This window comes from Pezoporus wallicus, unplaced genomic scaffold, assembly GCF_028554395.1.
Source record: "Pezoporus wallicus isolate ANWC-B61680 ecotype Strahan unplaced genomic scaffold, APGP_CSIRO_Pwel_v1 contig_8490, whole genome shotgun sequence".
NCBI classification, from domain to species: domain Eukaryota; kingdom Metazoa; phylum Chordata; class Aves; order Psittaciformes; family Psittacidae; genus Pezoporus; species Pezoporus wallicus.
Window position 1 is genome coordinate 523,378 of NW_026642793.1, and position 27,890 is coordinate 551,267.

The following is a 27,890-nucleotide window of genomic DNA, read 5'->3' on the forward strand; positions in this document are numbered from 1 at the left end:
TCCCCTGAAAGTAAGGTTTGAGGAAGGTCTCAGCAGCGTTTAAGGGATTGGCCCAGGATGTCTACCAACATCCTGTGTCTGTGAGCAATTTTGTCCAGTAAAATAGCATTCAAATGAGATTTTAATCCTCTGTGAAGTGCTTTTTCTTCTTCAGCTCTGGTACTGCTGTGTGATGAGCCATTCTCTTTACACCAAAGCTATCAACAGCCCCAAAAAGCTAATGCGATGACTGCCAAAATAGAAACCTGTTTGCATGCTCCCATGGTCCTTGAGGCACTACAGCTCAGCTGCAGCAGGGTAAGCTGTGCATTGCTGTCTCCTGTGGCTTCACAATCCAAAGACCCTGCTCCCAGGTCTTGGTTGAGGGACACAGTGTGATCTGAGAGTGCATCATTTTGATTGAGAACATTTCCAATTACAAATGCCTGCTCAGCTTAAGTTTTCAAGTTCTCTCCAAGAAGCCTGAAAAAGACTTTATTTATTTATTTCCTTTAATCTGAGGAGAATTCCATACTGTGGTGTTTGCACTTCTGCTAAAGGCGTGAGATGCAAACCACTGTGCAGTCAAAGTCAGCAGGTGACTTACTTACAGTCGTGGTAGGGCTGATCCAACAAGATACGGCTGAGTAGCCAGTTCAAGAGTTAAAAGTTTCAGGCAGCTGAAGTCAACAGGTGAGTGAGAAAAAAGGGAGGAGGAACTGCAAGGAGCTAAAGAGAGCTGTCAGATTTTGAAATAGAGCAAGGTGAAACTGGAAGAATCGGGCTGAGAAAAAAGCCAGGAATTTCTTGAAAGTGGCAGAACAAGCTCGGCGCAGTTTGGTGCAAGTCTGTAGCTGTGAATTCACCAGCCTTCCTTCAGGCATTGACAAAACCAGCAAAAACTCTTTCAACTCTGTATTCTCTCATACCCTGCCTAATCATAGAATCACAGAATAATTAGGGTTGGAAAGGACCTGAAGATCATCTAGTTCCAACCCCCCTGCCATGGGCAGGGACACCTTACGCTAAATCATATCACCCAAGGCCTTGTCCAACCTGGTCTTGAACACTGCCAGGGATGGAGCATTCACAACCTCCCTGGGCAACCCATTCCAGTGCCTCACCACCCGAACAGGAAAGAATTTCCTCCTTATATCCGATCTAAATTTCCCCTTTAAGTTTGAACCCATTACCACTTGTCCTATCACTACAGTCCCTAATGAAGAGTCCCTCTCCAGCATCCCTATAGGCCCCCTTCAGATACTGGAAGGTTGCTCTGAGGTCTCCACGCAGCCTTCTCTTCTCCAGGCTGAACAGCCCCAACTTCCTCAGTCTCTCTTCACACGGGAGGTGCTCCAGTCCCCTGATCATCCTCGTGGCCTCCTCTGGACTTGTTCCAACAGTTCCATGTCCTTTTTATGTTGAGGACACCAGAACTGCACACAATACTCCAGGTGAGGTCTCACGAGAGCAGAGTAGAGGGGCAGGATCACCTCGTTCGACCTGCTGGTCACCCTCCTTTTGATGCAGCCCAGGATACAGTTGGCTTTCTGGGCTGCGAGCACACACTGAAGCCAGTTCATGTTCAGTTTGTCATCGACCAACACCCCCAAGTCCTTCTCCACAGGGTTGCTCTGAATCTCTTCTCTGCCCAACCTGTAGCTGTGCCTCTCACGAGCAATTGAACATGATAGCTGTTTTCTCAATACTCACTTGACTGCTCTGGAAGGAGATAGCTGCAATGAGATAGATAATGACAGTGATACTTGATGCTCAAACAATGGGAACACCTTCTCCTTGCTAGGTGGCTGGCTTCACTAAGAGAGAGGAAAAGGAAGCTTAACCTGAGTCTTTGCAATTTAAGCCCATCCTTTTTCTATCAGGCATGGACAAAAACAATAAATCATTCTCTCCCTCTCCACATCAGCAGCTTCCTTATTCATGGAGAAACTCTCCCTTTCAGTTCAGTGGGTTTTCAGGTTCAGTATTGCTCCCAGGATTTAGGCCATTGAGGATTACTGCTTCACTTTCTGCATAACAAAACAAAGCTGAAAGTTTCCATAAGGATCTCATATAATAAAAATAAGGAGGCTTACAAAAAATAAAGGTATTAATGCTCACTCATGTGCCACTTTTCCTCATCCTCTTGGCTCTTGTTTTACACTTGTTAGTGCAGTGTATGGGTTAGAAGTATCTAGTCTCTTGCTCTTTTTCAGGGCACAGTTTTTAAACATAGATTTCAACAAAACAACCCCCACAAGCAATTCATTTCACCTGAGGAAGGTGGAAATTAAACTCAAGAGAGAGGCATTTGTAAGAAAAAAAAAGCTGTTAAGAAGAAAGACTTTAAAGCTGTACCTTTAAATAAATATAGAAAACACTTTGTCTTTCAAGCTGATACACTGCTGCCTAGAGGAGATATCATAGAGTGTCATCAACATTACCTACTGATGTAGAAATCTGTGGTATCCATCATCGGCCCATGTCTGTCATTCCTGCCCTAAGGTAGATTGGCTGTGTGAAAAATGAGGCTTACATGTGAAACAGCTCAACACCATAACGGAGGGAGGCTCTGCCCAGAATCACGAGCTTTAATGCAGCATTTCAGGATCTCAAATAACTTTTAAGTGAACCTTATAGGAAAGAAAGGCTGATAGATACTTACTCAGAAGTTTATTTGTGATCTGGCTGAGGATACACTTCCAGAAATCTGTAACCGGTGCTCTGCACTCTTGTACATCAATGCACTGAGTGTTGTAAATGGTTATCGAATAACCTCCATTTCAGAGGAAGGGCGTACAAGTTCAACAAAACATCGGTGTCCAAAGGAGCCTGTGGTGAAGGAGCCCTCTAAAGAGCTATTAATCTAGCTAAAAAGAAAACCTTTTGAGAACACTTTAGCATTCATAAGTTTTTTTTACCCCTGGGGAGATGTGTAAGGACGGAGCTGAAAGATACAGCAACACACTCATATTTGCCTGTTTGTTTGCCTTGGTGTCAGGTATCTGGTACTTGATAAATGCAGGAATTGTATTCACTGAACTGCTAGGATGATGAAATGTTACTTTCTTCATCTGCTGTGGTTCTGCAAGAGATAAAGAATAACTAAAATGAAGTTATTAGGAAACTCAGTGGTTGAACCCTGGAATTTCAGAGCTATGCTCAGGTTTAACTGACCTCCCTCAAGGAGGAGAGCACCCACTGCCTTCAGATTTTAGGCTTGGGTCAAGTAACAAATTCCAGAATATACATGCAAACCCTCCCAAAGTTACATTGAGGCTTTCTTGTAAGTTTTCAAGTCATACAACTCATTTCTGGAATCCAGGACAAACTGGGAGTCTCACAAATCACACTAGTCCAGGTTTAGTTCCAGGAATAAGGGAAACGTACTGCAGAGCACTCGGTTATTCTGCTATTGCTTCCTCTATGAGAAAAAAATGGTCCTTAATATATCTGGACAAACTTGCTTTGCTTCATTTCTAGCCTAAATGAACATCTTGCTCTCAGTTCAGTTTCACTATACAACAGCAAAAATGAGAAAAGAGCCCAACAATACACTAATAGATTCCAGAAATGCTGTACAATGTCAATAAAGAAGTCACTGAGCCATTTCCAGAAACGTTGAGTATTTGCAATATATGATGAAGTGAAATTGTTACTCTTATGGCTCATAAAAGAAGCCCAATGACATTTTAAAAGAATTCCAATTATTATCCTATAAGAAAAAAATAATTGATTTGTATTCCAGCTAAATTGAAGCAATATATTGGAAAGATTGTTTCACCTATAAATAAACAGCTTGATTTGTAACATGTAATTTTCAATGAGACCAAATTTCGGTCTAACAGAAAATCCTCTTTTTCTAACTGGTTTCAGGGTCTTTCATGTAAATATCCTACAAATGCTCCTGGTTCTGCAAACCCAAAGTGAAAACCATTTTCTCAGAAAATGCAAGGAAGTCTAATCAAATTAGTAAAAGAATAATAGACCTAACAAGAGACATCTAATTAAAAGTAATTCAGAAGTCACCCTGGGGTTAGATATATGTGAAAACTGGTTTTCTACGTACTAAGGGAGGAATTCAAAGCCATTTCCAGGACAGGCAGCAGACAACTGCAGGAGTCTGAATTTTGGACGAAGGTTCCCCCAGGGACACTGGGGAAGCACATAGGCTTTTGTGGAGTTGAGCCCCTGGAGTTTTTGTTCTTCAGCTGTAAAATGGATGTACCAACCCTATTTTCCTTCCTCACCAGAATATTGCGAGTGTGATTCAGATTAAAACTGTCAACAGCCAGCTCTACGAAACTGGGGTCATGGAAGTGCCTGAGATGTTACTTTTCATTGCAGTGTCAAGAATGGTATCTGCTTGACCACCTGATAGCTAAAGGGCTTGTTTGCTAAGCAACTGCTAAGAAAAGAATGTGAGAATGTTGGATTTCCATTTGTCATTATCTTGTTTCCATTCTCACAGGGTAGCAGCTGATTTGAGATATAAGCTGCATTTATGGATTTACAGAAAAAGATTAGCTATCACTGACTATTGATATCACTATTTATTCAGCTTTTCAAGATGGATTTTTTATTGGCTAAAAGGGAGTGTCTGCTATTTCCATTTTCCTGAGAAAAATGGGAGTTAAATTATATATCTGAAAGCAGCCTATAGTCATGACACATGAGATCACAGACTTCTGACTACATTAGAGGTTTCAAAGAGAATTTAAACACCTAAAATATTGCAATGGGCTTTATCACACTGCCCTACCAGGGTCGTTTTAGGCTGGTTCAGGTAACTGAAAATAATTCTCCAAAGTCTGAGCACTACTGCTGTGATGGCAGCTTTTTTCATTGTTTTATCTTAGAATCATAGAATCATAGAATAGTTAGGGTTGGAAAGGACCTGAAGATCATCTAGTTCCAATCCCCCTGCCATGGGCAGGAACACCTCACACTAAACCATGTCACCCAAGGCTCTGTTCAACCTGGTCTTGAACACTGCCAGGGATGGAGCATTCACAACTTCCTTGGGCAACACATTCCAGTGCCTCACCACCCTTACAGTAAAGAACTTCTTCCTTATATCCGATCTAAACTTCCTCTGTTTAAGTTTGAACCCGTTACCACTTATCCTATCACTACAGTCCCTAATGAAGAGTCCCTCTCCAGCATCCCTATAGGCCCCCTTCAGATACTGGAAGGCTGCTCTGAGGTCTCCATGCAGCCTTCTCTTCTCCAGGCTGAACAGCCCCAACTTCCTCAGTCTCTCTTCACACGGGAGGTGCTCCAGTCCCCTGATCATCCTTGTGGCCTCCTCTGGACTTGTTCCAACAGTTCCATGTCCTTTTTATGTTGAGGACACCAGAACTGCACACAATACTCCAGGTGAGGTCTCACGAGAGCAGAGTAGAGGGGCAGGATCACCTCATTCGACCTGCTGGTCACTCTCCTTTTGATGCAGCCCAGGATACGGTTGGCTTTCTGGGCTGCGAGCACACACTGAAGCCAGTTCATGTTCAGTTTGTCATCAACCAACTCCTCCTTGCACCAAGCATGAGTGAATGCCAAGCACCCAATGAGGGTTAGCCATTAGTGTCTAAGGCACTAGCTGTAGAGTCCAAAATATAGAATCTCATTGCATTAGTTCCTCCATATGCCTAGTCTGGTTCTCATTTCCACTCACTTCAGCTTGGGACCCCTTGTTATGTGTCGGGTAGAAAGTGACCGACACCTTTATATGTGTGACTTATGGGGAATACACTCCCAAATTAACAGCTTAGTCTCCAAAGAAGAATCCGGTAAAAGAAAAAAGGTTATTCTGAAAAGTACCAGTGTTTCTAATGTCCCTGGAGATCACTATCACTCCAGAACGGCTGCAGACCTCACACTGGCTGAGGAATATAGGAAACCTTATGTTTTATCATGGAATAGCTTTTTAATATGCTTAAAAGAAGAAGAAACCTCTGTTGAAATTCTTGTACATTCAAAGGCAACTTGTAAAGGTGCCCCTAGAGAGCAGCCTGCTGGATGATTGCGGAAGAGGGGAAAATTAAATTCAGGTGAGCATATAACAAAAAACAACTACTTGCATGTAGCTACATGATTATAATTCATGTGGGCATCACTAACCTCTTCCTGAAGTCTCAGAGATAACAAAACTAATTTGTTGCAGTGGCACTAATGTTGACACGTCACACTCGAGCACAGTGTTTTTTCATTCTCTGAACTTTTATTCCCTTCCTCAGTTTTCTGAAAGGCTTTTCTACCTCTGCTCTCCCTGCTTATCACCAGCCACATTGTGGGGATTTCTAAGTTTTTTTCCAGCTCTTATTTCTCACTTCCTTTTTATTAAGAGAAAAAAAAACTCTGCAATTACAGAAACATTATACATCCCATTTTGTCTCTGGGGCTGTTTCCACAGCAAGAGCTCTTGGGTCAGGACTGACTCCACCAGTGGACACTGGACATCGTGATGCCTAATGACCTTTGTAGCTGCACAGCTTCACAACTGTGCCTTTAGAAGCAAAGGACAGATATCAGCAGGAGGAGTATGGCCATATATGAGATATCAGTGCCAACCTTATGGGGTCTTGCCCACCAAGAATGCCCTCTGTTCAGCTAATTGTAGGGCACACGTACACCGAATCAGCTAAGGCAGTCCAGCAATCAGAGGTTCCTTAAGGAATCCCAACAGGAAAACCTGGCTGTTTGCATCCTCACCATTAAATAAGTAGCCTGGTAACAGGATGGGCAAACTCCCTCCAGCTCGTGGATTAACACCTCATCATTACACTTCACAGAATCTAGCAGACTGTTATTATTTTCACAATTCTTACAGTATCATTCTTCCTGTTCTTTCCCTTTTTTCATGCTCAGCGAAGAAACAGTTTGTTTAGAAGAAGAATTCTGAGCTGCTATTAGAAGAGTTCCTTAACTCTTCGCTGACACATTGTGAAGGAAATAGGGACAACCTGGCAAAATGCATGGAGCTATTATAAAATTTTTTTTTGGTCAGAAACCTGTAGAGTTAGATTAAAACTTACTATCTAACTTCACAGGAGGAGGCTGAGATACCTTTCCTTTGCATGGGTGAGAAGTCGCTCTCATCTCCCTGCAGGAATGGGCAATGAGGGTGCAGAACCACCAGTCTCACACCAGCTCCACATCAAGCAACAAGGAGATTTCATAGAATCAAAAAGTAGTTTGGGTTGGAAAGGACCTTAGAGCTCATCCAGTTCCAAACCCCCTCTCATGAGCAGGGACACCTTCCACTAGACCGGGTTGGCAAAGCCCTTTCCCATTGTGTAGGTAATGGTTCTAATCACTTCCATTTCACATGGATCTTGTGAACTCACTCTCTGACTTAATTAGAAGTGCCCAAAACTAAATAAGCTAATTTACTAAATATTCTCAAAAATCAGGTTTATGTTGTCCTGAAAAAAATATCTTCCTGATTTTGGATATAAGCTTTTAATCAGTCAATTCTTTATCTAAGCACCCCAGGATCCACAGTGTAGTTATTCCTTCATGTGCAGAGAGAGTGCACATGCATTTTTGATTCCACTCATAGATGAACAACCATGGCACAGAGCAGAGAAAGGATTTGCCCAAGGCCATCCAGATACTTTGTGGAGGAGCAGGGACTTGAACCACTTTCCTACATTCCTTCTCTGGTTCAGTAAGAGACCAAGATGATTTCAGTCAGTAGACATTACAGGGCTCTTCATCTGACACTATCTCATATTTCACAGCGTAGCACTCAGGTACAATATTTCCTGCAAGTTTATTTAACTTTGCTAGTGTTCCCATTTATCTGCTTTCCTACCAGTGTGCTCAGTATTTCCCTCAGAATATTTTGACTGGGAAGCAAATAAAACAAGGGACTTTACCATTTGTCGAAGCTCTCCAAGTTTTGGAGTAGCATGGTCAGATTGGCACTTGTGATGGTAGTGTACGCTTCATCCAAGTCATAGACAAGTGACCTTTCTGCAAATCTTCTGTGTTTCTTCTTCACCAAGTAAATTGCTGGTACACATATAAATCCCTTTTTTCTTCTAGGGTTTCCTATTTAGAAATATGTAAGACCTGCTCTGTACCTTTCTAGGCTGTAGGAATGATGAATTACTCTTTGGATGGGAAATGTCATCTCCACTGGGAAAATCTAGAAGCTCTTTATATCTCGTAAAATTCTGGTGTAAGCAATACTCTAAATTGCACAATTAAGCTTACTTTAAAATGCTACCAATTTCTACAGTGAAGCCCAGCATTTCTCAAAGGTAATAGGAAGAATAGAGGGAAAATAATGAGATGATTCATTACTTCTATATCTTTACTGCGATGGCAAATTCTAAAACAGTGCACGTGAGAAAAGAAAAAGGTTTTGAGGGATTCCAGAGACCATTCTCCTTTCTGTATGTGCAAAACAAATCACTGTAAAACTAATTTGATTTATCGTCACATAACTGTTTGCGGTAATTTCAGTCTGAGGTTAATGCTTGTATGTCAGCAGAGATTGTGGGCATATATGTGAGGTGGAGAACAGAACAGCAGTAGCACTGTCCACCTCTTTATTAATTATCTGATAAAAGATTGCTAGTGAAAAAAATACATGTTATGCTGTCCTGGCATTCAATGCCCTTTCATGTATGAGCAGTTTTGCTAAGGCTTATTGGTTCCAAATATTTTTAGAACTGTTCCTGGTATTTTCCTAGTTAAATCTCATCTGTATCATACCTTAAAAGCTTCCCATTTTGCTCAGCTCTCCTAGATGGCAGAATTTTTAAGAACACTGGTTTATGAAACACAACTGGCATCTATATCCCTTATAACAATAATCAGGAGAGAGATTTCTGCAGTGGTCATGCAGGAATAGCAGAATTTAGATTCATTGCTGCTGGGAAACTGCTGTAATCCCTTCATAAAATATAACGATATACAGTGCTCATCCTACGAGCAGGGTGTTCTATACCAACACATGTATCTTATGTGAAATACAAAATCATTAATCAGTTCAACACTCGTGCAAATCACCAAACCTATCTCCAAAATGGGCACTGCGTGGCCAGTGTCAGCGTGAGGTCTGCTGCTCCTCTGCCTCAGTGAGCCTTATCCAGAAGGTGGTGGATGCTCTCACCTCATCGATGCATCAAACATGTGGGACCTCCCTTGTGTCCCTGCCCACAGGCGACTTCACGTCTCTGTGCCCCTGAGAAATTACGTGCCAGAGTGCCGGGCTCCTGTTGTGAATTCCCAGGCAGAAGCACCCACGGAGGGTTAAGGAAGGTTTCTGGGCAGGAGCTGAGCTAATTCCTGCTCTCATTTCCACCAGAATAAACCCAGAACTGTGTGACAGAAGCAGAGAAGCACATCGGCGCCTTAAACCCAACGTAACAGAGATCCTTTTGCGTCTGCACACAGCAGCACCTTCCTTGTGGACATGGGCACGTACTGCCTGGGACGGATTTGGCCCAGAGCTTGTGGAGTTTGTCCTCATTCCCCCTCTAGACGAGCTCTCCTTGTAATTCCAAAAACGTAGTTCAGTAGCTCAGCACAGCTTGGCTGATGACGAGAGGACACAGAGCAACTTTGGAAACACAAACTGGCACGGGGAGAGAGTCTTTTTGGCTTTGACAGGACAGCGCACATGTTCGGAGCCAGAATGTGTAAAGACTTTTGTTCACAAACAGAAATCCCTTGTGCTGACAGGCTCCGAACAGGGCTGACGCTCTTGCGAATGCAATATGAAAGTTACCTTGTATTGGGATTAGTCGAGTGAAGAGTTTGCAGCAAGTAATTGGCTCGGAAAATTTAGTGGGAGAAGATGGTCCTCCAATGTTAAGAAAAAACAGAAAACAAAGTCAGCTGTGAATGCTCTGCTGTTTTGACTTCATTCTCTCTTTAAAATCACCTAGCAAATGTTTCAGGAGCATACATCTAAGGGTGGCCCATGGTCTGTTTGCTACAAATCATTAGTCAAGGTGTTATACACAGTCTATAGGGTGCCCCATGCTCATGGCTGTTGTCTGCACCTCTGGTGCAAAGAACTGACCCTTGCAGCATCTCTGTGAAGTGGGGTACTCGATTCCTCCACCATACCCCCAGACAAAGGACGTTAATAGGTTCAGACCCTCGCCACCCAAGTCACACAGGGAGTCTACAGCCAAGCTGGTCTTGCTGTACCCCAGCAAGAGTTAGTGTCAGAGCCACATCTTTTTGTGGCAAAACTTTTATCTTCCTGGTACAGTATTCTTCACTATCAGACACGAAAAGGAAGTGCTCACATGGACACTGTCTGCTGGAGTCACCTCTCCCATCTGAGAAGGGTTGGGCTGTGCTCTGGACAAACTGCTGTTTCCATAAACTATAGATGGAGCATAAACAGACCAAGCAACTCCGTTACATGACTTCAAGATTGCCATGGAGGGAAGAGGCTGATGCCAGATTGTGCTGAAGTTTCTGTTTCTGATCAAAAGTCCCACATTTTACAAGCTTTTTTTTTCCCTAATTTCTTCTCAAATTAATTTCAGACCATTTTCAAAAACCGAATGACTTAAATGTCACTTTTCTCTGTGCACTTTCATATGTTCCAACTTCTCCAGAGCAAGTATTCTCCAAAAAGGTCACAAACAGACATAATAAAATCCCTAAATTATTTCCAACACTTTCCCCTCACTTCAGGCAGATGTTGGGGCTTGGTGTTGCACCACTGCTGTTTATTCCACCGCAATGTTTTAGTTCCTATGCATTGTCATTGTTAATTATCTTTAATTGAGCTAATTATTACTAGTTATCACTGGATAAGTTCATATACGTACTATAACTAACCCTCAGAACTGAAGAGCAGCAAGCTAAGCATAAAAATTAATGGGTTAAAAATTAGTGCCAAGGAAAGCAGTAGGTTCATATGATGAAAGTCCATTTGTTAGGGACTAACACCTTTGAGTGGTGCCCCTTGCATGTGTCAAGCCCTATGTATGTTACCATCAGCTGCCTGGGACTGAGGATTTAGGGGTTTTCCTTTTGTATTTCTTCCATACAAGTCACTGGACTGTGAGTCTTCTCACCCTGTGGGCCCTTCACCCCCCATCCCACCACTGAGGAGCCCCAGGGTGAGGGAATGGAAGCAGTTTTGTGGGAATGTCAAGCCCAATGGCAACCGTGTGAGATCCAAGCCTGAGCCCAGGGTGGAAACTTGATGGTCTTTGATATCACAGAATCACAGACTGGTTTGGGTTGGAAAGGGCCTTAGGATTATCCAGTTCCAGCCCTCCTTCCATAGGCAGGGACACCTCACAATAAACCATGTCACCCAAGGCTCTGTCCAGCCCGGCCTTGAACACTGCCAGGGATGGGGCATTTACCACTTCTTTGGGCGACCTGTGCCAGTGCCTCACCACCCTCACAATAAAGAACTTCTGCCTTGTATCCAATCTGAACTTCCCCTGCTTAAGTATGAACAAATTACCCCTTGTCCTAGTGCTACAATCCCTGATGAAGAGTCCTTTTACCTGCTCTTTTCTCAGCCACAGCGAAGTGAAGCAGCACGCTGTTCTCCCCTTTCAGGACATGCCTCCAAACACGTCTTTTTCTCTGTTTTCCACACCTATCAAATTACTTTTTCTCTTCATGTCTTTACTCACTATCTCAGCGTGGATGGCAGACTCTAAACAAGATCACCTGAGGGTGAATAGGAAGGACCCTTCCACTGCATATGTGGGGAGGAGTCACAGGCACAAGGGTTTTCCAGCAGCACTGAAAGGATTAATTGATGTGTTGAGCCAGAGCAGTAATTATTTTACCAAACAGTGAAGAACTATTCATCCCTCCCTTCTTACCTGCTACTGCTGCAATCAAGGCCAAATGGAGCTAGGATATAAAATTACTGCTGCAGGTCACCGATACTCTACATTTTAAAAGCAATTAAAACAGAGAAGTGCCCATGATTACCATGTAAGAAAGAGGGTTTTCATTAAAGAAATGGGTGTAATGCTCTAAAGCTCTGCTTCTGCTTCCCAGCAAAATAAAACATACAAGACTGGACTCAATTCTGACTTCCCAGAATGAATCCATTCACTTGAGGAGAATTTCTCCAAATTTACTCTGAGATCAGAATCAGACTTGTGCAAGGAGAAATGTAAGAGACACTTTTTCTTTGCTTCACTTTACTTTCCTGTGAGCATATTTTTACCTCTTTCTATTTGCAGTTCAAATACAGGAAAAACAATAAATGTCCCAAAGAAGAAACTAAAGTGGGGTGGAGAACAGGAAGTGAAAATACTTCAGTCTTCATGTTTATTCTTGCCATAGGAGTAAATAGGGCTTGGTTCAGCGCACAGCTCTGTCACAGCACGTTATGTTTGCTTCTCCTTATGCCGGTGAAGCTTCACCAACTGCCGTGAAATCACCACTACAGTGAGCAAACAGAAACTGGCTGATGCTCAGAGTGGACAGCAGCTATCTCCTTCCAGCTTTCAGAAACTGGAACTACTGAATGACCTCCTTTCTCAGACCTGTACAAAATAGTCATTGCCTTTATGCTAACGCTGAAGGGCCTTCTGCTTTTATCACTATGAATCTGCTCCATCAAATCCATGGCGGCAATGCATGTTTCTCCCACCTGCATTTGCACACTCTGCTTTATCAACCATCTCCGTACATCTTTGTTCCTTAATCCACTTTGCACTTCCAAAAACATTCAACCACCTTTGCTGAAATTTCCCATGTTTCATTTCTGACCGAAGGTGAGTTTGGATTTTTTAAAAAGCTAGAGGAATATTTCATTTGCTGAAATAAGTACCAAACCAAAGAAAGGTTCCCTCAGCTTGAGAGGGCTTCTGGCCACAACTCATTATGGAGTGCAACACCAACCATTCAACATAAGGGACTTGAACACAAACCTTATGAAGGTCTCACCCCACCTCTCATTAGGCAATAAAGAGCTACACCTGGACTTGCACAAGCAATGGCAGCTTGGAAACCAAATGATGCAGCAGGTTCCTTTACTTATCCAACCCAAATCCTATTGAAATCTGCAGGCATCCTTCCATTGATTTAACAACAACTCAACTGGACCTCAACATCAGGAATAACATGGTAAAATGTAGGGCTGCCATCTGGGCATTGTCTGTTTGTGGCTAGCTGGATACCTACTAGCCCAAAGAGGCTGTAAGCTCCCTGCATGCCCCTCAGCCTATATCCCTATATGCTTGTCTGTCTCCCTGTATCCTTGCATACCCCTCTGCCCTATATCCAACACTTTTTTTCCCTGAAACAAGTATTTTGTTCTATCAGCTGTACTGGTTCTCGTCTGAATTACCAAAAATAACCCTCTACCTCTGAACAGAAGAGATGGCTGGTAATTTTCTATGTTTCCTAGCCAGCACAGAGCTAGTTAGTCCCTTTCCATAAGAACCAAGTGATTTTCATCGAAAGAAGAGGGGGGACTATTCCATTACTGAAGGGATATTGAAAGTTTGGGGTTTTTTTTGCTAAGAATAAAAGTGAAGCTGCAGACATCTCCCACATCTAATAATGGAAAGCTCTCCTGAATAACCTTGCTTTGGAAAGTGTGAGGCAGAGCAACCTTTCCTACTACTTCATTTTCATTTTTCTTCTTTTTATTCCCTTTTTCTTTCTGCCCATTGCAATCTTATCCCCAGGCTTCCTCTCTGTGCTAATGCTATAGTGGTTTCTGACTTACCAGTACAGAGTAATGTTGTTCAGCCCTCAGAAGGAGCTCTCTGGGGTAGGACTAGAACATGTTAGGGAAGTTTGTTATGGCCTCTGTCTTGGCTGACACACTGAGATTGAAGTAGGTGCCTCCAGAGCTAAAAGCCCAGGTTGTTGCAGGCTGAGGTTCAGAGCCAGGCTGCATAGCTGAGAGCTGTAACAACTCCTATACTTTGCGGATTAACACAGAGGGGATCTTGTGAGTGGTCCATGTAATATCTGTTTGGGAGGTAAACAGAGGATTTCAGTCTCCTGGGCTGTCAAACCGGCTCCTTTGACAAGCTCTAAATTCACTTAAAGCCATGTAATTTGAACGTGCTGTGGGGTCCAAGTCTACTTCACCCTTGATACTGCATAAATAGGCCCATTAAGATTTAGCCAAGTTTTGTGTGGCTTGTTCGTAAACAGTCACCATGATGTCTCCTTTGGAGAGATAAGCACTACTTTGCCAGAGCACAATAGGGGCTGCCCACAGGGTGTGAATCCATGACTTCAAAATCATGGGGAGGGGAGAAGTACAAAACCAAATTGTTCTCAAAAGGTGCTGTTCAACTTTAGCAGCTTGTGTATATTTTCCCAATAGAGACCCTGTATGCTGAGCTGTGACTTTGTCAGCGCTTGAATCATAAACACAGTCTTGCAGGGCTTTTATAAATCAGACATAAAATTTTGCCACAGCATGCAACTTTGGACACAACTCCTCAGCTAAGGGAGAAATGTAAAACTCATCTACATCCTTCAAAGTGCCAGGATGTTTAGGTTCTCTATCTTACCGTAGAGACAATTACACACAGAGAAACATCACATTGCACTGACTTTTGATTAGATGTTTGAGGGGGTTTTTGGTAAAGATCTAGTGGTTCAAAAATACAGTCTTGGATATCAGATTGTTCTCACTATTCTCTGAACCAGTATCAGATACCATTTTATAATCATATGAACTAAAGGAAGCATTCCATAAAGCACTGCGTGTGAGTCTCAAAGAGGATGATTTGACAAACCTGTTCCAAACTGCACGAAGAAACTCAAGCTGGACACCATTGGCTAATGGTTTCTGCAACAAATATATCTTTTTGATTTGAGCCATACCAGCTGCTTCAAACACAACATTTATGCTTATCTTAAAGATTGGGGAATCTTTAAGATTCTCTTGTGGCATCGCTGGGTAGGAACCCAAATTATTACCACATGTAGAAAAAAACTCAGGTAAAGAGAGAGAAATTAGGACGCTTAGTCCATAGACGTTGACTGAAGTCACAGGGAAACATATGGTTGCAAGGCCCAGTGTTCAGGCAAGCTGCTATTTTCAAACCTCTTAAAAGATAGTATAATTAAGAAAAGATAGTGTTGAGAACTGTGCAGGTAAGAATTCACTGCTGGTCTTCCTTGTTGTCCCCAGTGTGGTAAAGTAGGACACAAAGAGAACATGCACACAACTGGGCTGGTGAGAGCACTCATTAGAGTCCTGGAGGTAGCCAAACCACAGAGGCCCAGGCCTCTGAGGAGGGCTATGGACCCATGCTTTTCTGTGCCTACAGCCCCTTGGTTAGAGCAAAGATCTGGCAGTTTAGACACGGCTGTCTTAGAGCATAGGAAGGTGAAGCAAAGTCATATTGTCTCAGACTCTTCCTGGTCCAAAGAGGGTTGGCAAGGTTGTGTTACAGCTATCTGCTATAACTGGTAATATTTGCTTTACCAGTTTTGTGCCTTACATCATCTGTATGTCTGTATGGCATGTAACAAGTTGCAGTAATGGGTTAAGCCTCTCTCTTTTTGCTCATATTATCCTTTGAAGGGCTATACTTGTGGTAGGCTGAGTACAGAGTTGTTTGGATGTTACATCCCCACTCTTAAGGCCAAGGAAAGGCTCCCACTGATTGTTGTGGGGCTGAATCCATCACTGTCTGTGCAAGAAGAAAGCCTAGATATACAAGGGGGCAGTCCTGAGCCCCTGGAGCTGGCTTCAGTCCAAATCCCACTTTTGTAGTCCACCCTTAACTCCCTGAGCCTTTACAGCTCTCCAAGTCCCTCATTGCTCCATTCTCCTTCAGGTATTCTGAGTGCTTCTGCACACAAACCTCCTTCATCGCTCCCCAGTGTTTTAGCTCAGCAGTATCTCTTTGCACTATGAGACAGATGGAAGGAATGCCATCATTACCGCTGGAAAGGAGACAATATCACCCTGCAAAACAAGCAGACATCTCAGCACCCAAGCTGCTGGTTGCAAGACTGAAGGAAGGGGTGTCAAGGTGTGTCTCTGCTTCACTTCAGTGCATTTGTGAGCCTTCTTTAACCCCTTGGTGTTGCTTTAATGTTTTGTTGTATGCCTGCTGCTCTGCTCATTGCCTAAGCTTCCTACTCTTCAATGTCTCAGGTTTTCAGCCTTCCATGTGGAAAGGACTATTCCTCTTACACCGAGTGAGTCTTCAGGGAAAGTGAATGAACAGGAGAGAGCACTTAGAGCCCAGACGCTGAAAGGCTCCTTACACAAAACACAAAAGAACTTTTCTCCTCATCAGTGTTTTCAGGAGACAAAAGAAAACACATTTTCTGGAGTGTTCCTTGGAGATATTTTGTTTTGAAGTGGTTAAAGAATTTCAAATGTGAGATAAGGGGGAGACACTGGCATAGAGCAAGGATAACAGCTTGTTCCTCTAAGGGCTAGGATTAAATTGCAGGGAATGCTGGCACTCAGCCCAAGCTCAGCTTCCCCAGCCTGACACTTGCTTAAAAAGGTAGAACTTGAAACATGTGCTTTGCACTCTCTTCTTATCATCGCCCTCCCTGCTTCAACCATTGTTCATGTGCTCTGGCATTCACAAAGCCTGCATCTAGGTTTCGCTCAAGACAGCGTTGATAAGCCAGATGATGAATGTGGAAAACTCCTCCCTGAGAGGGTTTGACTGGGGCTGTGATTGAAACTGCTGGCAAAGGACTCTGCTGTTGTTTTTTGTTGTGCCCAACTTTGAGCAGTCCCGTTTTGCAGAGGGCTGCACGATGCGAAGCAGAGATGCTCTACTTGCAGGTGACTCATTATCAGGTTGACAGTGCTTAATACTGGATTATGTCAGCTCTGTTTTGACACAACACAACTCAAAATCTGTTCCAGTTCCCACTCTCCTTACCTGCTGCTGCTCTTTTCTTCAATAGCAAAGACTTGCTTGTGGACGTTATGTGTGCCAGAAACTCTGTGCAAATCACTGACAAAAAGTCCTCCCTTCTCAGTCTGCAGGCATTGCTGACAGGTATGAGATCTTTCACCTGTGTAAGTAACCCTTAACACACGCGTTCTCACAGCAGATGGGTGAGTGTGAATTTTCATGTACTCTAAGTCAGTGTGGAGTCATAGATTAGTCAGGTCTGTGAATCAGAAAATACAGCAAGGCCCTTTTTGTGCACTGAGAGTGTTAAGATCTGTGCTTGCCTACATCCATTTATCATGGCTCGGTATGTTCAAAAATGTTGTTATTCTTCATTAAGTCTTTCATCTGTAAAAGGCCAGAATCTTCATGCTGCCTTTGCTGCTGCATTCCTGGGTCTCCCAGGTTAATTGATTAATGAAGTGGAGCTGCTGGTATCTGTGGAAAAGAGGGCATCTTGATTTAATGTAGATACCACAGTGATGGTCACTGGGGGCCAGAGGTAAACACAGGAGCCTGGTATACATAAAGAAAGAGACAGTGCCCTGAAAGCCTCAATAGCAAGGCAGAGTAGGATTTTGCTCTTTCAAGTAAGGGAGGAGGTGGGAGTTGATGGAAATTACACAGTTACTTGCCTAAGATCATGCAAGGAGGTAGTGGGACATCTAAAACCCCAGGTGTTAGCCACAAAGAAATCAACTTACAATTTTAGGTGGATATGTCCTGTTAGGTACATGAGCTATGTGTAGACTGCTGTCTTATTTGTTCACTTCTGGTAAGAAATGAAAAACAGTCCCATCTCTAATCAGGCAGAATGCAAGGATGCACACTAAGCTGCAAAGCTCCCCAGCTGGCTGCTAAACCCAGCTGCTCTAAGCAGGTAAACTTTGTGCTGCTCCTTCTCTCATTCTCCAAGAGCAATTTTGACATGCCCTAGCCTGTCTGGGTTACAGGTGTTTCAATGTTCATAATTCTGCTTTGTCCCACCAAAAGGTCAGGTCCAGATTCCAGCATGTGTAAGCACAGTTATAGTGCATGGGTTAGATTTTCCCCAGGGATAAAAGAGACTCAAATCTCACTTCCCAATTAGGGTGTCAGAATATACTGGGGCTGAACTGGGGAAACAGATGCCCTTTAAAAACACAGAACCATCAGCTGAACCTTGATCTTCCTGTGGTTTGGAAGGAGGCTGCTGTATGTTTTGGGTTGAGTCAGTTTCATCTGTTTAAGAATTTTTGGAGACAAAATATGGATTTTAGCCTATGCATCCTAAGTAGTTGTATCATAGAGTTTGGCCTGTGTTGTCTCTGACATATTGTATACATGCAGCTTTATTTAAGTAACAGCTGGGATATATGCACATATGTCATCTATCAAACATTGGAGAGGGAAACGCATGAGCTGGTGCATTTTTGTATACTCGCTGTCATCACATTCATGTAGAAAGAATTAAGGCTCACAGAAAAAAAGTTGCTCCATCTGACCATGGAAATCTTCTTCCTTTAACCTTATGCCCTGCATGGTTGAGCAACTGTATGGAAAAGTTTAAGTAAGTGGATAGTACAAAGATCAAAAGAACTCCATCCATTATAAATTATGAGTCTCCTGCAAGTCAAAAGAAAAAAAAAAACCTAACAGAGTCAGGTTCTGTTTGTGTTCCTGTGGGTTGTTGTTGTTTTAACCTGTTAGTGTTTGTTTCTTTAACTTCTTATTTTGATGCTGACTCTGCCCCTCATCCAAAGCCTAGGAAAATCATGAAAACAGGGACTGTGAGCTCTGTGGAACGAGGACCCTTTGTTTGTCTCTCTTGGAGTGGTGAGTAGCTGCTCAAGGATATAAATAAAAGTGATTTGGGACCCTTTCATGGGTGGAAAAATAGTATGTATGTCTCTACTAGGGCTTTGTAGAAGGTATCAAAATCTTACATCCCCAGGTAATATGGGTGACACAGGTGCGATACGGGTGATGGGAGGGGAGATCAGAGCACACCTTTGTGAGATGGATGAAATTCCACTGAAGCAAGATGATGCCTGGCTTTGAAATGTGTCATTTTAGTAAAATCACCTCTCAGCAGAAGCACAAGATCCAAATACTGGTTACAGTTTTCTTTAGCTTCTCTCAGACAGCAGAGGCAGCTGGATGTTGAAACACTACATCTAGGTTTGGATAGCCTTTGTTCCTCATGTCATATTAGAGAAGTCAGTGAGGTGTAAGGGAAAGACATGCAAATTGTATTTATCTTATGCATATCTCTTCTACAGATCTACAGATTGTCTCCCCCCATCCTCAGAATACAGAAGCTGATGTTTTAGAAAATACCCAATGCTGATCTAATCCAGTATCTTGACTCTGACAGTAGCCAGTGGCAAATACTTGAGATAGCTGCATTAAATCATCATGACTGCAGGTGAATTTGAAATAATCTTCTCTCTCAGAGTACCCATCCTGCACTGAAATAGTTAAGGAATGACTTCAGCTCTGAACCAGAAGGTGTACTAGCCCTTCAAATGTATATTCTGTTATGATGTATAACTTACACCTAGGTATACTCCTTATTACTAGAAACACAGTTTTCTCAGTATGGTTGAACATCTCCCTACAGCAGTGAGTGCCTCATGCCTTCATGACTGGTACCAGGAGATTGTTCCCTTCTATATTTTAATAGTTCCTCTGAAAGCCACAGTGCTTTTGTGTTGTGTGTTTGGAGAAACACTTTAGGATGTCTCTCAACAATTTATTTCTATCACTTCCTTTCTCACTTGATATGACTACTTCCATGGGCCCCTCCAGCTTGAAGAGCTTTGCCCTTAAGAGCATTCCTTCCAGCAGCAAAACCTTATACGGAACTCAGCAAACTGACCTGGGAGAAACCCCCAAAGAATGATTGAGATGCCATGGTCACAACCTTGGAAGTGCCATGCTTTCTCTGTGGCTGGAGGGAAGGTTGAGGTTCCCAGTGCCACGTGTCTTGAGTTGGGGTGGAACAACGCATGTCCTTCATGAGTTTCTGCATCCACCCCTACCTGCAGTCCATCTGCACATCTTCTGGTTCTTGTCTTGATTTAGTGGAAACACCCTCTGAGAGCAACAACACTCCTGAGAGCAAAGACCTTCAACAAATGTTAGGGCTTACAAACCTACACTAAATCAGTTACAGATTGCATCCAGTTTTGGTTTTAAAATGCTACAAAGCTCAGCAAGTAATACCAGCTGAGTTTTGCATTCACAACCTTCTTGTGTCCTGAAATACAGCATGTGCCAGATCATGTCTTTCCCTTTCTAAGCTGCTGGGCGGAAGGAGAGCTGTCATGCTGCTCCCCATTAACACCACCACCAGTCTGCTCCTCACACCCAGCTTTCTCACAAAAATCCAGTGCCTTGCATGAGCTGTAGGTGGATTTATAAGACCTAAATTTCCCAGGAAGCATTTTCATTACTCATAAACAACATTTTCCACTGGCCTATCTGTAACTCACTCTCTGAAAAGGCTTCACATGGATGCCAGTGTCTCTGCAGGCTTGCTCCTGTCCTGAGCTTTTTTTCCAGTAATCTGTTACAAATAACATCATTTCACTTTCATGCAAGATACTTCAGCCAAAACCTTAATCTGAACTCTGCGCACTGGTTCCCCCTCCCTTCCAGCATGTTGATTTTAATCCCCTTTATGGAAAATGCTGTTAAACCCGTATGGACTGATTTGGCCATCAAGAGCACTGTTCCAGCCTTTATCCTACTGTGAAATGCTGCCAGAGGAGGAGAGTCGTGTTTTACTGTCATCCCGCCTGCAGCAACTGACAGCACTGGACAGGCAACAGTCTCATGGTTCATGTTTAACTTAATCTATGGCTGTCAAAATTATTGGATATTATCAAAAGACAGGAAGAAGAGAAAGGAAAATCTTAGTTCCATAGGGCTGTGGTCAACTGAGTGTTGAAACTGGCATAGTTGAAAAGAGGAAGTCAGTGAGGCAGCATATAAACAGGAATCAAGGAAAATGAGAATGAGTTGTAAGGATAACCCAGGTCTACTGTGTGTCCTGCAGGCCAGCCTGCAAGACAAAGCTCCTCACAACATTAGAAGAGCACCAGATGAGCCCAGACCTGGGGCTAAGGGCACCAGAGAAGGCTGAGCTCTGCTCTTCTGTCCCAGTGCAAATGATGCCGTGGGCAGGGATGTGATCTGAGTTTCTGAGTCTGCCTCTCTTTGTAGCTAATATGAGACTTATGGAAGATGAATTCATTTTGAGGAAGAACCACTTCTGTCTAGCAGAGGGCACCTCTTGCAAACCTTAACTTTACAAGCAAGGTCTGTAGGATGAAATACTTTGAGACAAGGGCCATATAAAGCCATGTATGTATGGCTATATATCATCTTCTGCGCCACAGTCAGACCTCAGCATGTTGTGCTTGGTTTCATACCTGTACCCACCCTCAAAAGGTGCTTCCTCATGGCTTTTTGTGTTTTAGCAAAACGTCTGGGCAAATGGTGAGCGATGATTTCCTTCAATTGTTGCCGCCATCCTCCACCACCCTCAAAATTATTCATTCTAAAGGAAATTTATAGAAGCTTTTGTTTGAGAATTCCCTCCCTCTAATTGAGTGCATTGTACTGAGATCAAAGCACTGTTTTTAGTGGGTCTTTAGTAGGCAGGAGTTTTTCTGAACAGACTCCAAGCTTTTGGTGCAGAATGGGTCAAAATGACCTTTGCTTTCCCCCTCCTTCCACATTCATACATCACATTCATACATTACTGACTGCTAATTCACATTAGCTGGCACGGACTAGATTTAGATCAATTATTCTTAAAGACTTACAGTTTTCATACAGTGTGGAAGAATAAAAAGTGCTCCTAAACTGCACACATTTGAATCTTAGACTGCTGCTCTAGCAGAGAGAATATCCTTCTCAAAGGCTTTTTGATGGATACATTTCACTTCTACCAGCTTTCCGCTTATGGGACCAAAAGTGGAGGGAAGTGGAGGGAAGACTGAACCCACAGCAAGCTTCCATCAGAGAGATCCAGATTTCATGTGTGGGTGAGTTTCCTTATGCAGTACTCTCATAATTGGGCAAAGCAAATAATAGCTCATTTTATTCCCCTGAACACAGGACTCAAATGTCGAACATCAACACAAACATTCATCACAATGAGGAGCATGGACTGTTAAAGACCTAAAGAAAAATAAACAAGCAAAATTTATACATCACCTCTAGGGAAAACCTCCTCCCACACACGGTTGTCAGATACTAGTCTTGGCTTGACTGTTGCCTGAAATGTTAAATCACTAAAATGGGAAAGGAGATGGAACCATACTGTGGCTGGTTTCAAAGCTGTGTGTAACTAATGACCTTTGGAAGAAGCCATTTGTCACCTGCAGGAAGTCCTGCATTTAGAAGGGCTAACAGGTTATCATAGGAAAGCAGTGGTGGGATGGCTCTAGAGAGAAGTGCTTAATGAAAAAGGGCAAAAAAGAAGAGCAGAGGAATATAATGTGAGGATTTACTCATAAACAGACGCATTTCATTGCTGCCAAATCAGCAATCTTACTAATGAGGGTTTAAAGAGTCTCTTGCCAGCTAAGTAATATTACAGTGTGTGAAAAAGCTCAGGTTTTCTAAATGCTTGCCTCTAAATCTCTAGCCAAACCCCACTGAATGCTTTCTGATTTAATACTCAGTAAACTGCTTTATTTCAACGTAACATAATGCATTCAGTGTTTCTATTACACTGAAATGCAATTTGTATCATTAAATCCTGAAAATACCACCACTTTACAGGTTTATTCAAGCTACTGAATACATCGTATTGCCTACCGCTGTTATACTGGGGAGTATTTTGAAGAGGGACAGTAGTCCAAAACAGTATTTGTGTTACAGTAGTTTCCTAGTCTCAGGCAATTTTTTTCCCCTAATTTTCAAAGTCTGTAACAATCCATCTGGAATTTTACATCCATGTTCTTCTGGAAGAACAGGCTTTTCTTTCTGGAAAGTTTGAAGTAAAAATGGACAAAGCGTCTTTGAGACCTGGAGGTTCAACAAATGAGGTGTTTTCATGCTTGGAAAAGTTGGCCAGTTTGTGTTTATTTTGGCTCATCTGATCGTATATGGCTACAGCTATGGACAACCGAGGAGGATCAACGCATTTCACCAGCTCTTAGTAATGTTGTTTAGAGACAAGGAGTGGAGCTTTGGCCCAAGAGATGCAATTAAAAAAATGGGCCAACATGCTTGAGTTTAAAGCTGAAAATTTTAATGTGAAAGATCACCGAGTGCAAGAAGCAGCTAAATTGCATTCACCTAAATGGATGAGATTCCTCATGTGGCACTCTGAGGTGATTTGAAAAGGAGTTGAATTGTCAAACTCAAACACAACACAACTTCTCCATTGGTTCACTTGGACCTTTCGCCCTTGCAGAGATGTCTCCCAAAGCTGTAGGAGATGTCCTGCTGGGCTGCAGCTCTTGGTGCCATCTCCTGTTTCCAGCAGCGTAGTTAATGCTCTGGCTCCACTGCAGATCCTCAGCTATGCCCACAGCCCACCTACAACCCAAGGAAAACCCCAAGTTTTCCTTGACTTTATACCTATTTTCTTCACCTCGTGACTCATTGGAATCAAATGACTTTTGACTTTTTTAGCAGTTGGAAGTCCATTTTTCCCCCAGCCATGTATTTGTGACTGTTGTGGCATTACATATCTGCAAAGATGCAACCAGGCTGAGGAAGTCTCTGAAGAACAAATTGTTGAATCTTTCCTAGGCATCTGCTACAGGCCAAGGCTCGGAAACAGAATAATGTGCTACCAGGGTTTTTATACAGTCACAGTGTTCCTGTGCTCTCATAACGCATCATTTATGTTATACTATAATAGCTGTAAATCTGTGAGTGATGAGGCTGTATTATTTTCAGGAAAAGGATGTTTCTTCTTTTAGGTGGAGCACTGATCCGTGTGTGTTTATAAGCTATTCTTTCTGTCTTATCCACAAAGGAAACGAATCTGGGACTGTCAATGCAGCAAAAGGTGTGACTGCAGTCATGATAGCTCAGTCTAGTCAGGCTGTTAACAACAGCACTGACAATATGACGATGCTGGCTTTAGCAATGACCCTGTGAGTAAATAACACAGTCCCAGGAGAGTTCATATGCTGTCACCAAAGCTTTTACTGTGGGGTCTTTGCTGCTACTACAATCTACTCCCAACATGTGCCATCTGGCTCAATTTTCTGCTGGAAAGCTAAGCCTGGTTGTAAAGACTCCTGCTTTCCAAGTGTGATAACCAGTGTGAGCATCTCAATGGTTGAAGCTGTTCTACACTTCTTTACGTAGCTTGGTTTCTGGAGTGCAACCTTAACTCATCCTATAGACATTGGAAAAATGAAGGCCCTGCTGAAATGCCATGGCTTCACTTCCACAAGACTGCAACAGGAAGTTTGAAAAGCCCTATGCTCTTTGCAATGACAAGATGCTTGTCATAGGGGTCATAGGAGGCTGAGCCAACCCCTCATCCTTCCTTGTCCCACGCTGCCAGTAGAGGATTAGACAAAAGTTTGCTGGGCCATATTGCCCAAACTATTGAAGGCTAGCATGAAACAGCACATGGCAAGCACCCCTCTAGCCAATGACACATGTAATGATCCAAGAATTAATGATAGGAAAATTAAGCAGATACTTTTCTTTTCTAATGCAAACTACATGCATGCAGCCACAATAATAATGATTGCCTGAGCTTGGCCAATCTCCTTCAATAAATATCATGCAAAGTGCCTCCTAGGAAGAGTTCAGGGACTGAAGACTTTGGAAATTGACTAGGATAAATCATAAACACAACAGCCTTCCCTCTAAATTAAAAGCCAAGCTAATGGAGAGGTAGAGGTCCCAAATGTGGCCCTCGATGATTACAAGCTTGCCTGTGTTCAGTTATACACACACGAGTACCAGTGAAATAGCGAAGCATTTATGAGGAGGAAAAAAAATCACTTCAGGTCCTGGATGGGAGCACACATGGGAGAGAAGCTGCACAGTCAAGGCTTGTGTCACTTGATCTGCAGCCTTCTAGGCAATGTAACTATTCTTTTCGATTTACCACATATGCCTGGATAAAGAAGCTGTTTCTCTACAGGACGAGGGTACTCTCTGTCTCTGGAAAGTCTCAGTCACTTGGAAACAGAAGTGGCAAATGCTGGCGGTGTTAGCATAGTCATTTTTCCATCACCCACACTGAAAGTTGTTTTCTGTCTCCAATCTCTTTGACATGAATGGTCTGATTCTGACAAAAAAATGTGTGTACGCAAAGGAAACCACTGAATGCAATAGCAAGGAAACCTGTTTAATGTGCTCATTGGGTGCTGTCATAACCTGGGTCTTTTCAGGGTTCACATCACTCCATAACTGAAAAATTATAGATAAAGCTTTGCAGAATCCCGAGATCATCTTAAAAGATCATGAGATGGTTGAGGAATTAGCAACAGATTTACTAATTTGAATTCTAAAGATGAAATCATCGTGGTTCGTATTCTCACCCTCTTCTTTGCAGCAGCTGCCTGTATTTTTGTTTTCATTAAAAGGTGAATTCTTGTGTAGTTGCCCATAGGAAAACAGTCATAAAAAATTCATAGAGGCGAAGGATTTTTGTTTAGCCAGACACTTTCCCAGGTACGTGCAGACAAAAATGTCATGGTCTTACTACAGGACTTTCAATGTTCTGTGTTTTAGCTAAAGGCCCACCGGCTGTTGCAAAGAGGGTGAAAATAAAGAGATGTGTATGAAAATTCATCTTTCAGTTGAAAATAAATAAATAAGAAGCTTCTAGGCATTAACATTGCAGAGAAATACTCGTGTGTAAGGCTGATGCTCAGATGGTGATTCAGATCTTAAAGGTATGACTTTTACAGTGAGATGTCTACATTTCCAAGCAAGACTCTTGAATGTAAAGGCCCATCTCAGGGGTTAGACCATGGGGTTGGAATATAAGTGATACTCAAAAAATGCTCAGTTGATCTGGGGAAAATGTAGTCTGGAGTTCAGTGTGGAGGCAGGACACAGTTTGTACATGTGCCTCTGTTACAGGACAGACTGTAAACACAGACCTGTCTATGCATATTAATAAAAACCCTGTGTATGAACAGCAGCAAGTTCTGGGAACAGTGAGAACTGAGTCCATTCCCGATTGCTCACACCACTGTAATGGTGTGATGCAATGATGCTCCTGGCTTGCAAACCTGGGATGCAATGGCTGCAATCAAGAAATGCACAACCTGGATTCATCTCAAGCAGTGGTGGAGTCTGAATCCTAAAGCTGCCACGTAAACAGCAGCACATGGAGTGAGTTGCCAGCCAGACTGAGACTGCAGCAAACTCCCGTTCCTAAAAAAGGAATGGTCCCCAGACCCCAAAAGATCAGATTCAATCCTGAATAAAGTAGCCTGGATTCAAAGTGGTCCTCCCAAGTAAAATGTTGGGCTGTTCATTGTGTCACTCTCAGACCCATCCTGCTCTTGGAGGAGGACTAATGTTACACACCTCTGAGCCTTGCTGTTTGGCAGGTTATTATAGGAAACCAAGTTCTGATGCTTTTAGAGCATCCAGACACCAAGACAAAAATCACCACACCTACACACCCCACATCTGACTCCTGAGCCCAGGTCTTGAAGTAAAAGTTCACACAAGTGGCAATGATAAACTGAGGGCTAGCACAGCATCTTTGCACATAAAAGCTGAGATTTTGTGATGTATATCAAACACCCACAATGAGCACTTCAAGATCTCTGAAATCTGTTTCTTTTTACCACTAATATGAGTCACTAACCAGATTTAAACATTAATCCTTTCTCTTCCTCCACCATAAGTACCTGTTCCTTGAGTTACAGCGCAGGTAGCATCAGTCTCCAGTGTCCCTTCCATCACGGAATGACACAGGCCTATATGTTCACAAGATTACTTGAAGGATGGAATATTATACCAAGCACTGTGATTCAGGATATGTTTTCCTGGGTCACTGAGCAAGCTGTGGACAGCTGGAGCGGTGCCTCTGTACAAAGGAAATAGGAGCCACCTCATCTACAAACACAAGATGAAGAGTTAGCTCTTCTGCAACAATCGCAGCGATTCATCAATCTGTGTGCAGCATGAACATGGGTACGTAGCCCAACACCAAAAGAAAAGTCCACCACCAGGCTCCTGAGGCACCAAATTCAGCTCGTGCTTTCTGAAAGCTGTGGGACAGAGCGGATGAGCCTGGCTGCAGAGGGCCAGACCTTTGCTGAGCTCTGCCCACAAGGACCTCAAGAAAACTATCTGTTAACCTAGGTGTCAAATGGGTGAGTGATGGGCAGCTCCTCCACAGGGCAGAGGCATGAGGTCATGGCTCTTAATGTGGCTACAAACAGCACATCAATATTCACTCCAGGCTGCAAAAGTGCTGGGACTTGCACTGTCTTTGAGCACATTCCTCCCAGCTACAGCGTGGCTACAAAGCCTTTTCACAAGCAAGCTGGAGCTTCCCTGCACAGCCTCAGGCCTGCCAGCAGCAAGGCCAGATCCTGCTGCTGAGGAGGAATGGAGTCAACATCCCTGGGATGGAGCAGCCTGGATCCCTTTTCCCAGCTTTTCGTTCGGGATGGTTTTGTTTATCCAGCTCACACATTTGCATTTGCTGCTTTGCCATTTCATCTCACAAGAGCTTGCTAAGCAATTCTTCATGGCTGCGAGCATTGGCAGGGTGCAGCCTTCCACCAGACGGTTAGTGGGACTTTTCTCCACCTCTACAGAGTGAGTCAATCCAGCACTCTCCCCTCCCCTCTTTTCTTTCTCCCTGTGCACAGAGACATTTGTGAGACACAAAAGGATAAAAGTCCTCCTGTGAACTGCTGGGTGAGTGCTGACATTTCTTGCCATGAAACTGATAGGACTGAGCTTATAAAAATAAAACTCCTCAATAAAGAGCTCGGGGGACTGTAAACTCAAGCAGATCCATTTGCTCAGCTGGGGAAGTCTTCTGGAAATCACCTCCCCAAGGCATTCAGTATTCATTTGAAAATGCCTTGCTTCCCTCCA

General features: G+C 43.1%; 1 long non-coding RNA gene across 1 annotated transcript in view; it reads right to left on the reverse strand.

Moving 5' to 3' along the window:
* Nucleotides 1–2,650: 2,650 nt before the first annotated feature.
* Nucleotides 2,651–27,890, reverse strand: part of LOC130611517 (uncharacterized) — a 37,632-nt gene continuing 12,392 nt past the window's right edge. Inside the window, exons 2-3 of the long non-coding RNA XR_008975251.1 lie at nt 13,673–13,920; nt 2,651–3,064 (exon numbers count right to left, since the gene is read on the reverse strand). This is a non-coding gene — a long non-coding RNA (uncharacterized LOC130611517). The remainder of the gene's footprint in view (nt 3,065–13,672; nt 13,921–27,890) is intronic.